Source organism: Panicum virgatum, chromosome 6K, assembly GCF_016808335.1.
Source record: "Panicum virgatum strain AP13 chromosome 6K, P.virgatum_v5, whole genome shotgun sequence".
Classification (NCBI taxonomy): domain Eukaryota; kingdom Viridiplantae; phylum Streptophyta; class Magnoliopsida; order Poales; family Poaceae; genus Panicum; species Panicum virgatum.
Genome location: NC_053141.1, coordinates 37,599,230 through 37,613,837, shown reverse-complemented (window position 1 = coordinate 37,613,837; position 14,608 = coordinate 37,599,230). Strand labels below are relative to the sequence as shown.

Below are 14,608 nucleotides of genomic sequence, written 5' to 3'. Positions count from 1 at the left end.
GAAAAATTTTGGTTACTTGCAGTCGCCGGCTCGAAAATCTGACAGGGCTTCGCCGCTCTCCCTCCCTCCCTCTTTTTTCTTGGTTTCTGGAATTTTAGTGATGCAAATGAGGGGTGGGGGGACCAGCCAACCCTTATATATGGGTGGGAGAGCCGGTCGCCCAGCAGCCGGGCGGCCAGGGCCGGCCGCCCCGCTGCCGGGCGACCGGCCCCAGGGACCTCCGCGCAATTATTTGAGCAAAAGGTTTTGCACAAAAGCCCCTGCCGCCCCGCTGCCGGGCGGCCCGGTCCCGGCCGCCCGGCAGCGGGGCGGCCCGGGTATATTCCTGTAAATTTCCAAATCGAAAATATATTTTTGTAAAAAACAAAAATAAAAAATATAAAAATAAAAAAACCGCGTTTTCCGGCCCGGGTGAGCCCGATATCCCCATGGAATCACGCCCGGCCTACGGACATCGGGGAGAAGTCCCCGTCAGGCCGTCCCTCGTCTCGCTCGCTCGACTCCGCGAGGTCGAAGCGGAAGTGCCGCCGGCGGCGCCGCCGGCGCTTGATCTCCTCCTCCAACCTCGCGACGACGGCTTCTCCTCCGCTGGTGTCCCTGCAGCCTCCTCCTTCGCATCAGGTGATTCCCCTCTCCCCGTTCCCTTGCATCTCCTTGTCCCCACGCTAGTGTTCCTCCTCTCCTCACATCTTTTCTTGTACATCTTGTTGAAGAAAATTCACGGCCAGGAGCAAGAGGAGATCCTGGCGTGGGTTCAACATAGCGGGCGATCTGATACGCACGCTCCTCTCCATTCTCCCTGACCCCTCCCAGATCGACGCTTGTAACAGGGAAGAGGCAAAGATCCAGGCTTGGGTTAACCTGGAGAGTGCCAAGGCTGAAGCACAATCAAGAAAGCTGGAGGTAAAACCAAATTTGCTAGTACCATCTTTTGCATAACTCATGGGCGAAATTCGATTTTTGTAACTACAAAGTTCAGTTGCAAATATGAAAATATGCATAATTCATGTGGGTTTGATTATGGCATCATAGTAGTTTGCATCATGTTTCAAGTTCAGATTACACGAATTAGAAAGTTGTAGCTGCTAATTGGTTGCCTTTGCAAGTCTGAAGGGCTGTGCCATTCAGTTATAGTAAGAAGAGTTTTGCAGACATTTTCGGAGACCTGTGATCTCTACCCTATGTAGTGTTCACTGAAATTAAATTTAAATGGCTTGCCAAAAGCTTGGGTATGGGAGAATTGGGGATAGGTTGTCCTAATCTTTGGAACTGGAATAGTATCTGACTTCTGACCCTGCCTTCCTGACCGTGAAGGCATGCTGCGGGGTCTACAACCAGTTGAACTACAAACTGAGCAGAGTTTTTCAAATCCAACAGCTACATGTCTGTTTTGAATTTATTATATTACATCCAGTTCAAACATTTTTTATCATGAATCTATCCAGTTCAAACTTCCCACCTTGCATTGGAAACTTCATAATGGCCATTGCCAGTACAAACAGAGGGTGTATTTTTAGTAACCATGTGTTTGAACTTGGTACTTTCTGTTTTGTGCATCGAGAAATTTCAGAGTTAGAAATTGCAGAGGATGGTTGGGACTTGGGATCAGATCATGGCTGTCATTTCCGTGTTCCTTCTTACATTTCCACGTGAATTCTTGTCCGCCACCTCGGTGCCGCCTTGCTAATCCGAGTTGTTTAGAATTGTGGGAACCATGATTGTCCATTGCTTTCTATGCAATCACCCTCACTTTTACCCACAACGCATCGGGGTTCAGAATCCTTTGGCAGGTTTTGTTCCGAACTTGGACTGTCATCCTCAAAACCATGTGAAGAACTTCGATCCCAGAGCGCCGAGCGATATGATATCCGTTTAAACCATGATGTAAGATCAAGGCATGTGCTTGATGGCATTGTTATGGTGATTTGCGGTACTAATTAATATACTACTACCAATGCATATACACACTAGATGAGAGATGATACATTGCAGCAGTCCAGCATGCTGCGAGATCGGTTTTCTGGAACCTAGTTGACATTTGTTGATGCCTTTCCCTACTATAAATATTGGCATGCATGCATGTTGGAGCCTGTTAGCATCTTTATATGTACTTGTTAGTTGAATGCATAACGGTTAGATGTGTTTAGAGAAGTAATATTGGCATGCATGCTGGTGTTTTGAAGCTGTCATTAGTTCTTCACGAGTGCTTTAGTAATTAAAGTTAATTTTCTTTGCGTTACTTTGCAGAGCGCTTACTGCACAGAAGGTAGAAGTTATTTTGTGGCAAGACGCAAGAGTGGAGCAAATGCAGATTAGTTGATTATTGTGTTGCTCGTGACTTTGAAATCACAGATATTGGTGCTTGAGTTATTCCTACTTTCCGAATTTTGTTCCAGTTCAAAAATGGTCAAATAAATGGCTCATGTCACATTTTATTTTGTATTATCTATCTGCGATTGTGCATGGACATGACTATATGTAAGCCATTCATCTTGGTTGGCAGTCTATCCTGCTATTCAGAAGGCCACATGATTATGTTGTTGATCTATTTATCCCCTGAATTTTTCTTTATTTTCTAAATTTTTCTAATGTTCCTATATGCATGGAAATATTTGGAAAAAAGTGAACTGCAAATGGTGCCTATGTTGGAATTATATGGGTAGATAGAATATATGCTAGAGAATATACATATGGCGTCTCAATGCTGCCAAACAGCAATGGGGGAGGTGGGGTGCGGCTAGGGGTGGTAATGGGACATGGTCCTAGTGGCCTCTTCACAGCCCAACAAGACCTTTAAATTTTTTAGTTCAAAATTATATAAGATTAGAGCCCGGTTTTTTTAGGGCCCGACCCTTAGATTTTCTAGGTCAAAATGTTGGGCCCTTTACCACCCCTAGGTGCGGCACCCAGGGAAGCACAGGGAAACAACTAACCACAAAAATCCCCCTTGGGGTTACGTTCCCTGGTTTAATAACCCTTTAGTCCCAAACAAAGCCTTATAGAAAATGTTATCACTGGTGACTGTTTATGTTTTTTTTTTTGAACTAGCTGGTGAGAGTTTGTTCTCAACCAACCCTCAGTATTTACTCCAATGTTATTTCCCATTGTTTTGGGCCTTCCTGTTATATACCTCTGACACTGTACATCTTCCTTGGTCAATCTTTACCTATCACAATTTCCCTCGACAGTTTGGAGCACCGCAGAAACATTCTTTCTCGGGACCAAAAGAAGTGGAGAATCTACAAAAGAACGATCATACATCAAAGAGCTATTTTCTTAACAAAAGAAGAGCACATATCCTGTGCATTCTAACAGGAATTTTCAACTGAAGTAATATAGAAGTAGGAACAATTATAAGCTCAGCCTAAATCAAGTTCCTCTTCGACAAGTTGAATAATTGGTAGTAACTAAGAAATGCTGTAAATAGTTGCACTGAGGATCCATAACTATAACATCAGCCATGGATGCACAGTTGTGGAATATGACCACAGGCATACCCATTCTAGGTAAATTACCAATGACAGTGGATTCACCCTTATATCTTGCCTGCACATAGTTGAAATTAATAGTTCTACAATCTAATTTCGTTGTCTAAATGATTATTGCATATTTTTCAAATGCATGAACCTGTGACATACCGAGTAAACCGATTAGTAGTAATAATGACAACTCAGAAAACATCGCAGCAGTATGACTGCATATTAGTAGAACACACAACAATGCATTACTTGAATAAATGCAACCACGTCACGTATGTGTTTCAGTTTTGAATTATGAACTTGAACAATAGCATGACAAATAATATAAGGGACAAGTAATCCCATATGTGAAAATGTTTGAACAGTCCACATGAAAATAAAAACTGGTTATTCATTACTGGAAGAGCCGAAGTTCTGGTTCTGGGAAAAAAATTGGCAACCTTGAGGATTATTGGGAGCAAGTCTGAAGTACCTGTAGTTGTAAGTCAAGGGCATTCCTACTTTAATAGTCTGTGAAGCAAACACACCTAATCTTGTCTTGCCTTTTACTTGCCTGGCAATAAAAAAAATAGTTGAATCGAACTGTATATTTTATACAAGAAGTTAGTAGCGGTTGCCAATTTAATTAGAAAAATAACCCAAACAAATTACTGAACTACTATAGAAGCCAACATATAGCATATAAAAAGATTGGTGAAACATTCTTACCATTTCTCCAGCCGACAGTTAGGTTGGCAGCTGTGGTTAAGAAAGCGACAAGCATTCCTCTAAACGTTGCATCAATTACAAAGTCTTTGCCGACTTTACACATGTAGAAATTCTGATCTCTGCGCTGCTTCATGTCCTGGAGCCTATCTTCACATATTGCATCATCTATGACTGAAAGATGGCAAAATATGAAAAATGATGTCATTAATAAGAAAGTACGCTTTTGAGCATAATTCTAGCTTTGTCATTAATACCATTAATATTTTCCATATAATCCACCTAATAAAACATATTTCTTCAATTATACATTTGTAGAGAACAATTAGCTTTCAATTCTAACACACAGGGAAACTTCTCAAGTTAATAACATTATGTTCAGGAAATGAGGAAAATATTTCCTTTTGTAGAACATCAAGGAAATATTTCAATAATCAGTATTGCGCCATCAGAAATCACAGCAATCGAGGAAATGGGGCCCAATAAGATATATCCAAACATGTCATTCATAAAAGTCTGAAAGATTGTCGCAACATGCCAAAAACTACAGCAGAAAATAATTCATTGGATGATACATCCCCTTGCTTACATAGTTACATAAATACTGCTTAAGACAATTAGACAAAGCTGAACTTACATAACTGTTGTAGTGATATTTAACAACTGCTAGGTGATTACCTGAAACAGACACAAAATTTTGATGTACTTTACAACACGCAGGTTTACATTGTATTGTACTCTACAATATGAGTTAAATATTAAATTATTTCCATACGGCCATATGTACATTTGATATTATGCTAAAATGAATCCATATGTATCCTTAAAAACAAATTTAAACAATAGATCATTTTGAGAATAAAAAACAGTAATTAGTTAAAACAATCATCACAGTTAAAATTCCATCAATTCATATTGACATGCCACGTGTGAAGTCCAAGAGAGCATATGGAATAGCCAATTAATCGAGAACTGAATGAATTACATCCAATAGTTAAAACAAACTAAACAAGAGAGCTGGTACCTTCTCCAACAAACTCTATCACAAAATCATCTTTCTCAATGGTTTCCAGAGAAATAGCGCCCCATCCGCATTGCTGCGTCTACAGAATTAGACCACAATCAGACAGTTATTTGCTAGCCCAAATATTAGATGCACCAAACAAAAACAAGCTGTGCTAAATAAAGACATCAGAGTAAAAGATCATATATTAGAACTGAATCTCATGTTAAGAAAGAACAGTAGATAAATAATATAACACTTAAACATTTGCATAGAGTACGTGCAAGTACTCAACGAATATCAATAAGCACTATATGCCTTCTGAGAAAACTGAAGCCTTACCTTAACGATCTTAATCATTTTCTCTCTGCGAAATGGTTTGTTGGAGCATTTAACTGAGCAATGACAAGCCTGAGAGCAGCTAACCAATGAACATCTGCGATAGTAGTCTTGATTTTGTGAACTTTTTTCAGCATGTGATGGCAAAAGAAGTATAATTTTACATATATCCAGTGGACACATATGACATAACACAACAGTCTGACTAGAAATTACAAATACTCCAGCTGGCTCAGGAAGTGTAGCAATTGAGTGCGCTAATGATGTGTTCAATGGAACATAATTAGTAAGAAATTGACACTACAGGCTTCAGCACAAGAAATGGGCCAAGCAGCTCGTACCTGCAGGGGCATCTTTCACAGGTGGAGTCATGGTCACAGTTGGCACATCCAGTTTCAATTGCATCATCGTCACATTTATTCTTGACAATAAAAACATCTTAGTTCATTAAGGAAGCAACAGATGGTGCTGCAGTAAAATTTACAACTCACAAATTAACAAATACTATGAGACACTGTATACAATTGTGAACATTAATGAACATTAATGTTAAACTAACAAAGGATACTGCGCTTTAGATGTACATATGGAGGTGGCTCCTTCTCATTTTCCAAATCATGTGTACTAAAAGGTTTAATATTGAATTCTTGGTTGGTGTATGGGAGAGGTAAGCGCTGGAAGGCTTCCTGTAAATGGACCAAATGTCAAAAGAGTATGTCAAACAATTTTGAAATGAAATCATGGCCTGCAAAACTAGAAAAGATTCCAAATGTTGCTTTGTTTTTCTCCGGATTTATTGCCAGGTTGCTCCAACAATGATCATCCAAGAAAGCCAAAACACAAATGTGATCCCCATAGTAAATTTATTTTTGAAATTTGCTTCTAATATAAGAGTTTCATTGATGATGAGGAAATCAAAAATAGAAGAGTAACAAGAAATTGGCTGATTGATCCAACCTTGTCTCAGCGACCACCTTTACAAAGAAGTTAATGTAACTATTCTATTTTGTTCAATAACATCAACAAACGACAAAACTAAATATTAATCACCTTAATGTCATTTGCAGGGCCTGCATCCTGTAAGAAACAAATATCATGAACTCAGTAACATTGCCAATAAAACAACAGTCAAAGCTTTACCACAGTGAAAAGGTATATAACAGATAAGGATTCAATCTTGATAAAACATAGAGCAGGTATTGAAAATGCTAGTCTAACGTAGAACACTTGTACATGTAGGTATATGCAACAACATTAGCCCTTTATAGTGCCTGAAGATTTGATCAAGGAAAAGGGAATTGGTTTGAAGATGGGATGGTGATTTGAGGTTTGAAAGTTTCAATCTCTCCCAAGGCCTTTGCATTGACTTGCTAGTTCATGTACCCACATGAAGTTACATAGCTATATGGACGATTTAAAGACATCTTGTCAATAGCCAATAATTTTAACCTTATACATTTAACAGTACAAGTGATTTTGTGATTTTCTCTGTAATCATAAAAATACTAGAACTTATGAAATTCTAAGCAGAGTGCAAAGTAATCTACCAATATCCTACTATCGCAATAACATGTATCTACTATTGAGGAATTAAATCAAACATTTACAGATAAGGTTAATAGGATCGATTTTGTTTGAAATTGTGTGAAAAGCACAAAATAATCTAGCCAATATCAAACTGTCATATGAGCATGTGTATTGAAGCAAAACACAATAAGATAAGGTTAATGAGCTTCTAATTGACAAGTCTTATCTGTTATTATCCAGAACTAAAGTACATTTTTCATATGCTGTCATCTAGGAGTAAATTAAGTACTCTTATATGCTTTTATTAAAAAATCTAGGAAAGCAGCAAAGAACGTGCATGAAGCATGGCATCAACCTCACTTGCTGATGGCCAAATACTCCAACAAATCATTGAGCTTGAAAGATCTTCAGAATCAACCATCCTGTTCGGCTTCAGTAAACATACAGTACACATAGGCACTGTGTGTTGCACACGGTGTCTTGATGTCCTCGTTTTACAGTAAAAACATATCTATGCAATTAAGAAAGAAGAATAAGAAGATACAGCACAGTCAGTTATATGAAACTTTTCTAAAAGTAAATAGAACTTTACCAATCAAATGCACAGATAAGCATCCCTAGTACATTATGGTTTTTGTCAACCTAGTATCATTTTCTGACAAGAATACAAAGGTTGAATCAATCAAGAGTCCCCTGTCACAGCACATACCAACACTACTCATATTCGAAAATCAACAAAACGTCTACAAAACATGTTTCTGTTTGATCACAAGATCAACACTACTCAGTTATGTATCCTGACTGCACCCAGTAAAATTAAAAAGTGAAATCTGCAAGGCTATGCATGAAATGAAATGTTAGATCTAAAAGCTTGGTTTCAGATAACTCACATGCCGAGGGCAGCATCCATCTGTTTTTTCAGAACAAGACTTGTGCAAGGTTACATCACAGTGATTAACTGAACATTGCACCCTTTCATCCGGCAGAATACTCTTTGAACAAATCAGGCACTCAACCTAAATTCAAAGGATTTTGAGATTACTTTTTGCAGTAAATCAGAGCACCATAGTTCCTTTTCTACCTCAATTAAGGCAAGATCTACTATATATGGACCAGACCAGTACTGTAGGAACTGTGAAGACATTACTTTTCTTCAGAAACCTTTCGAGTAAATCAGAATGCTGTAATATGAAATCTTGACATCATTTCTTCATTTATTGACCAACCTTCCCTTCTGTTATCTCTTATACAAGTGGCATATACATCCATCCCCTGATTTCCTTATTGTCATTGTTGTCATGCAAAGATTTATGCAATAGCCTCACGCTATTTTTCTTCTTCGCTTATTTATCAGCAACCATACCTATAAATCATGAAGCTAAGAAATGCCTCCAAAGTTCTGCCTATTTAAACTTCATTATTGCAGCCTCCTTATGTCATTTCTATCACACTTGGATGATCAGATACTCAACAATTTATATGCATTTTCAAATCATTTGGTCCAGAGAACATTCCAAAATCAAACATCCGTGTTTTTCTAATGGAAGATTAACCAGGAAAATTGGCCCTGATCAGTACAACTTCAGGTTCTGTAGACGAACAGTCACAACTTCCAGAGAAAACTGATTAAATTCTCAATTCTTTGTGGGTATTCTCTGAATATATAAAGTTAACCATTACTTTGATGTACCATATTTCTAAAAATTTTCTGACTCCATCAGTATGGAACACTTGAGTTATACCACTGTCCGTCTTTTCCCTTATTCTTTCGTTGAAGCAGTCCCCTTAATCTTAGCCAAACACCTTGCACGGAACAACCAGTTGCTTTACTCCAGTTGTGCAAAAAAGGTGGAACCCCACTCCCAATTCCTATTGTCATGCAGTGGTGTTCCTATTGAAATCTAGTCCTTACTCTGCTGACTTATGCCGTCGGACAATTTTATTAATTCTCAAAGTCCACTAGCTTCATGGTATCCGAGTTCATAAAAAAATATTTCTCCATGAGGAACAGATGGAGATAATTATAATATATGTCCTTTGGTCTTAACCCACATCAGTTTTCTTATTGGCTATTTTCCTGCCATTAAGCAATCATCCCCTATTCATCATTCAGCCCTTTCTATATAGAAAATAGACCTAACCATGTAATTGCCAAATTCCTTGATGAGCCATGTTGGTAACTGTATGTATATCACAAGACAACCATCTACAATATTGTTAGGAAGAATGCAATCAATGCTGATCAATCTGTCAAGAAGGATAACCCAAATGAATCAGCACACTGCACTTCATAATGTTCCTGCAGCAATATTTGGTTTCCTTCTCAAAACAGCGCACATGCTAAGATAAAATCAACACTATTTACTTGATACAGTTGAAAATTCACAGCCATTACATTTGCGTGTGCAAAATTATTGGCAGGACCAAATTTCATCTAGAACAGCAGTCTATATTGTAATCTACTACAAAAAGAACAGAAGAAGGGAACATGCGACAATGTGACATTCTCTGAATTCAAAAGGACTGCATTGGTCCAAAGTAAAACGGATGTATATTTTTTAATTAATGTTATTACAGCCATCAAGTATTTGCACATGTTTTATTTTACCACTATATACTAGGATGTGTAAAACCTAAAAATCAGGATAATCTGGTCCTGAACATGAGTACCCTAGCATTGCTAGCGCATGAAAAGCTACAGTACTACAACAGACATGATCTTTCAGATTTGGGAATGCAGGTGCTGCTTAACTGTCTCCCACGAGGTTTGGTTTCATATCTTAGCAAGGTAGCGTCAATCAAGCTCATTCTAACACCAAATGCATCCATATATCAATGCTCTGGTTTTACCATCAAAATCACCAAAATGCCAAAATCCAGGACTCCGTGACCAAATCAACGCACCAGAGAAGCAAGGAGCCGACTAGAGCGTTGGTTCGATGACCAATTCCGACGCAACAACACCAGAAACAAAAGACATTCGAAACAGAGAGACTCGTTCAGCCATGTACGTACCTTCCTGGGGGCGCCTTTCCGGAGAAAAGGAAGGACGCACTCCTCCTGGGGGCAACCCGACGCTGCCTTCTCCTTGGCCCACTCCTCTGCTTTCGCCTCGATCGACTTGGGCCTGGGAGCCGTGGGTGATTTGCGCCGCCGCCTGGGAGTGGAGGGAGACGCCGCCGAGGGAAGGCCATGGACGCGGAGGTGGACCCGGGCCGAGCGGCGGGGAGTTGGCGCACCGGAGGGAGGACCCGCAACTGCCTCGGCCGCTAGCGGGGGCGTGGACGCGCGCGGGGGCGGGGGCGGGGGCGGTTGATCGCCTCGCCGCCGGAGCCTGATCAGGCGGTTGGAGCGGCGTTGGGGCTGCGAGGACGTCGGATCGTGCTCGGAAGACAGCACGCGTGAGGGTTGATCCTGATCGTCCTGACGCGGGGGGTCGACCGGGCGGGTGGAGCGGCGCCGGGGCCCGGGGGGCGCCGAGGAGGTGGAGACCGCGGTGGCCGGAGGGCCCCCCATTTCCGCCGCGACGGCGAAGGGGGGCGAGGCGGTTAGGGCTGGTTTAGGGTCCCGTTCCGCGGCGGGTGTTGGAAAATTTGGAGCAGTTGCGGAGGGGAGCGGCGGCGTGGGGAGCGTGGTAGATGAAGAGGAAGGCGGGAAGAAGAATGGAGAATGGAAATGCGGCGGTTGCGGGGATTGGTCGGTTTCCTTCGCTTATGGGCTTGTTTTGGGCCAATCTGGGGTGTGCAGAGATGGGCTGAAGCGGCCCAAATAAGGCCTCGGCCTTTGTATAAAAACTAGGCCTTCACGGTTTGTGGTTTCCCGGAAATTCTAAATATCTACTGCCGCGTCCGGCTTGATCGTGCGCTTGCCACGACAGACTGGTGTGCTCGATTCCCGTTAGCTCGGGTGACGCACCTCACCGCTGCAGCGTCGGATCACGATCCTATCCTGCTCCGGTGGGAGAATACGGAGCAAGGCCGGAGGAACGGAAGAAGAAGATGTTCAGGTATGAGGTTATGTGGGAATCTCACGATGATTTTGTATCCATGTTGGCTCAAACCTCGCAGGCTACGGGAAAGGCGCTCACGTTGCGGGAGCTTAATGATAAGCTGGCGTCTTTGGCAAGAAGTCTGACTGAGTGGGGAACAAGTACTTTCGGCCATGTTCGTCAGGAACTCAAGACCTTGAATGAGGAGCTCGAGCGACTGAGAGCTGAAGCCACACGGACAGGGGGGCCTTCTCATGCAGAAGTTAAAATTGTGGAAAGAATCAAGGAGCTAAACCACAGGGAGGAGATCATGTGGAAGCAACGCTCTAGGATAATGTAGTTGGAAGCGGGAGACAAAATTACAAAATTCTTTCATCTCAGAGCGAATCAGCGCCGCAAGAGGAACCGCATATCCAAGTTGAGAAAGCCAGATGGTCTCTTTACAGAGAATGAAGAGGAGATGGGTGCAATGGCTACCCAGTTTTATTGAACGTTGTATGCGTCAAAGGGTACGACGAATATGGATCGGGTCCTGGAAACTGTCCCTGCCAAAGTGACAGCGGTGATGGATGAAGGGCTTCTAGCGCCGTTTCAGAAGGATGAGATCAAGAGAGCTCTTTTCCAGATGTTCCCTACCAAGGCACCGGGCCCAGATGGCTTGCCGGCGCATTTCTTCCAACGTCACTGGGAGATCTGTGGAGATGAGGTAACTGCGGTGGTGCTGCAGGTTTTGAGGGGAGAGGATGACCCGTCGGCTATTAACAATACTTGCATAGTGCTTATACCAAAAGTTGAGAGTCCAGAGGAGCTGGGCCAATTTAGGCCGATCAGCCTGTGCAATGTCATCTACAAGATTGCCTCAAAGGTAATGGCTAACAGGCTAAAAGAGGTTCTACCGGAAATTATCTCTGAACAGCAGTATGCTTTTGTTCCCGGATGGTTGATCACTGATAATATAATTACAGCTTACGAGTGTATGCACTTCATGAAGAAAAAGAGAGCGAGAGATCTGCGCTCTTAAGCTGGATATGAGGAAGGCCTACGACCGGGTGGAATGGGGGTATCTCAGGGAGATCATGGTCAAACTGGGCTTCCATCGACTCTGGGTTGAGATGATTACGAGACTGGTCACTACAGTTTCGTTCTCAGTTATGTTCAATGGAGATAGGTTGGATAACTTTATTCCTTCAAGGGGAATCCGTCAGGGGGACCCAATCTCACCCTATTTATTTTTGTTAGCAGCGGAGAGCCTTTCGTGCCTTTTAAACTCAAGAATTCAGTCATCACACCTCAGTGGACTAAAAGTGGCTGCATCGGCTCCGAGGGTCAGCCACTTACTCTTCGCAGATGACAGCTTGCTGTTTTTCAAGGCAAATAGGCAAAGTGCGGATATGGTTAAGGAGGTGCTGAACACCTACTGCCAGGCCTCGAGTCAGCGGATTAATACAGATAAGTCTTCCATCCACTTTTCGAAGGGTGTGAGTGCTGTGGTCAGGGGGAGATAATGGACTCTTTGGAAGTCCATAATGAAGCTCTCAGTGAGAAATATCTGGGAATGCCCACTGACGTTGGAGTGTCCACGAATGGCGCTTTTAAGTACCTGAAAGACAGGGTTTGGAAGAAGGTGCAAGGGTGGATGGAATAAACATTGTCATCGGGGGGAAAAGAGGTTCTGATCAAGGCTGTTGCGCAAGCTGTACCAACATTTTCGATGTCATGTTTCAGACTACCGCGTGGCCTCTGTCAGCATATTGACAGTTTACTACGAAGTTTCTGGTGGGGCAGTAAAGAGGGAAAGAGGAAGACATGTTGGGTAGCATGGGAGGAGATGACAAAGCCGAAATTCTTGGGGGGGGCTCGGTTTTAGAGATATTGAGCTATTCAACCTTGCCTTGCTCGCGAGGCAAGCATGGCAGATCCTGCAGGAGCCGACGACGCTGAGCGCCAGAGTTCTCAAAGCCACGTACTTCCCAAAGAGTGACTTCCTGGAGGCGGAGCTCGGGCCATCCCCATCGAGAATTTGGAGAGCCGTGATGGACGACAAGGATGTGATCAAGCAAGGCCTAATCAGGAGAATTGGCACGGGTGAAGATACACTTGTGTGGCATATGAACTGGCTACCACGGGATGGCCTGATGAGGTCTGTTAGTTGTCTGAGCAGCACACCGCTGGTTACAGTCAGTGAGCTGATCGACCCAGTGGCAATGGCCTGGGATCAGGAAATTCTGAAACAACAATTCTTGCTGATGGATTGGGAGGTGATACTGAATATTCCCATGACAACCCGAAGACAGCTGGACTTCTAGGCTTGGCATTACGATAAGCTCGCGGTGTTCTCAGTCAGATCAGCATACCGGATGCTTGTTGAAAACCGGGAAAGGAGGACGGATTGGATAGAACATATTGCAGGGCTTTCAGATGTGAAGGCAGATCAAAAGGAGTGGTCGGACTTGTGGCGAGTCAAGATCCCCTCAAAGGTCCGTGTTTTCCTATGGAGATTGGCGAAGCAATCGATACCGACCGGAGATGTCTGCCACCATAGAAACATGGCGACCCATAGCAACTGCTCTATTTGTGGGTGTGCGGACTCATGGAGACACTCATTACTGGATTGCAATGTGGCACGATGTGTGTGGGCTCTTCAAAACGACGCGCTGCTTGAGTTTGTTGCTCGAGCCCAACAGGAGGATGCCCGGGGATGGCTACAAGAAGCCATGGAAGTATTGCAGCATGATGACTTGGTGAGATTGACAGTGGTGCTGTGGGCAATCTGGCACGCAAGAAGGCAAGTGATCCACGAGAACATATTCCAAAGTCCTCTGTCAACTCACAACTTTGTGGAGCGCTTCCTCTCTGACCTGGTGAAGGCGACGCCAAAGTCAGTAAACAGGGAGGGAGGGGGGACATGAGTCCCTCGGTGGATCCCACCCCGTAATGGGATGATGAAGGTGAATGTGGATGCAGCACTATCAAAGAACATGAATGTAGCAGCAATGGCCGTTGTCGCGAGAGACGAAAAGGGCAAGTTCCAGGGGGGCCTCGGTGATTGTTCTGGACGGTGTTTCATCACCAGAAACTGCGGAAGCTATGGCTTGCAGAGAAGGTTGTGCTCTTGCGAGTGATCTGGGTCTCCAGAAGATCAGGATTGCTACCGACTGTGCAAATGTGGTGACAGCCATTCACGGCCCGGGCATGGGTCCTTACGGGCACATTGTCAGAGAAATCAAGGCGGGGATGGCTAGCTTCTTGACGGCGGAGGTTGTTCATGAGAGTAGGAAGGCGAATGGTGATGCTCATTCGTTGGCTAAGAGTTCGATCTACAAACAGTTAGGTCGCCATGTTTGGTTGTTAGCGCCTCCTGATGGAGTTTGTACTAGTTACCATGTTACTTGAATAAAGATGGTACCCCCCTCAAAAAAAAAGGAAATTCTAAATATCTTCTAGAAAATTTTTTTCTTCCACGTCTTCCACTGTTTGAGTTTCATACAAATAATTATATTTGTTGGACCCCGCTCAAATCTTAACACTACAAATCCATTCTCTCACGCTCGGGCCCGCCACCACGCA

At 43.0% G+C, this 14,608-nt stretch overlaps 1 long non-coding RNA gene and 1 pseudogene across 1 annotated transcript; one reads left to right on the top strand and one right to left on the bottom strand.

Annotated features, from left to right (window-relative positions):
* The first annotated feature begins 411 nt into the window (after positions 1 to 411).
* Positions 412 to 2,548, top strand: LOC120712494. The gene is made up of 3 exons (XR_005690908.1): positions 412 to 621; positions 714 to 903; positions 2,248 to 2,548. It is a non-coding gene; the product is annotated as an uncharacterized LOC120712494 (long non-coding RNA).
* Positions 2,549 to 3,070: 522 nt separating this feature from the next.
* On the bottom strand, positions 3,071 to 10,569 carry LOC120713455 (annotated as a pseudogene).
* Between the last annotated feature and the right edge of the window lie 4,039 nt (positions 10,570 to 14,608).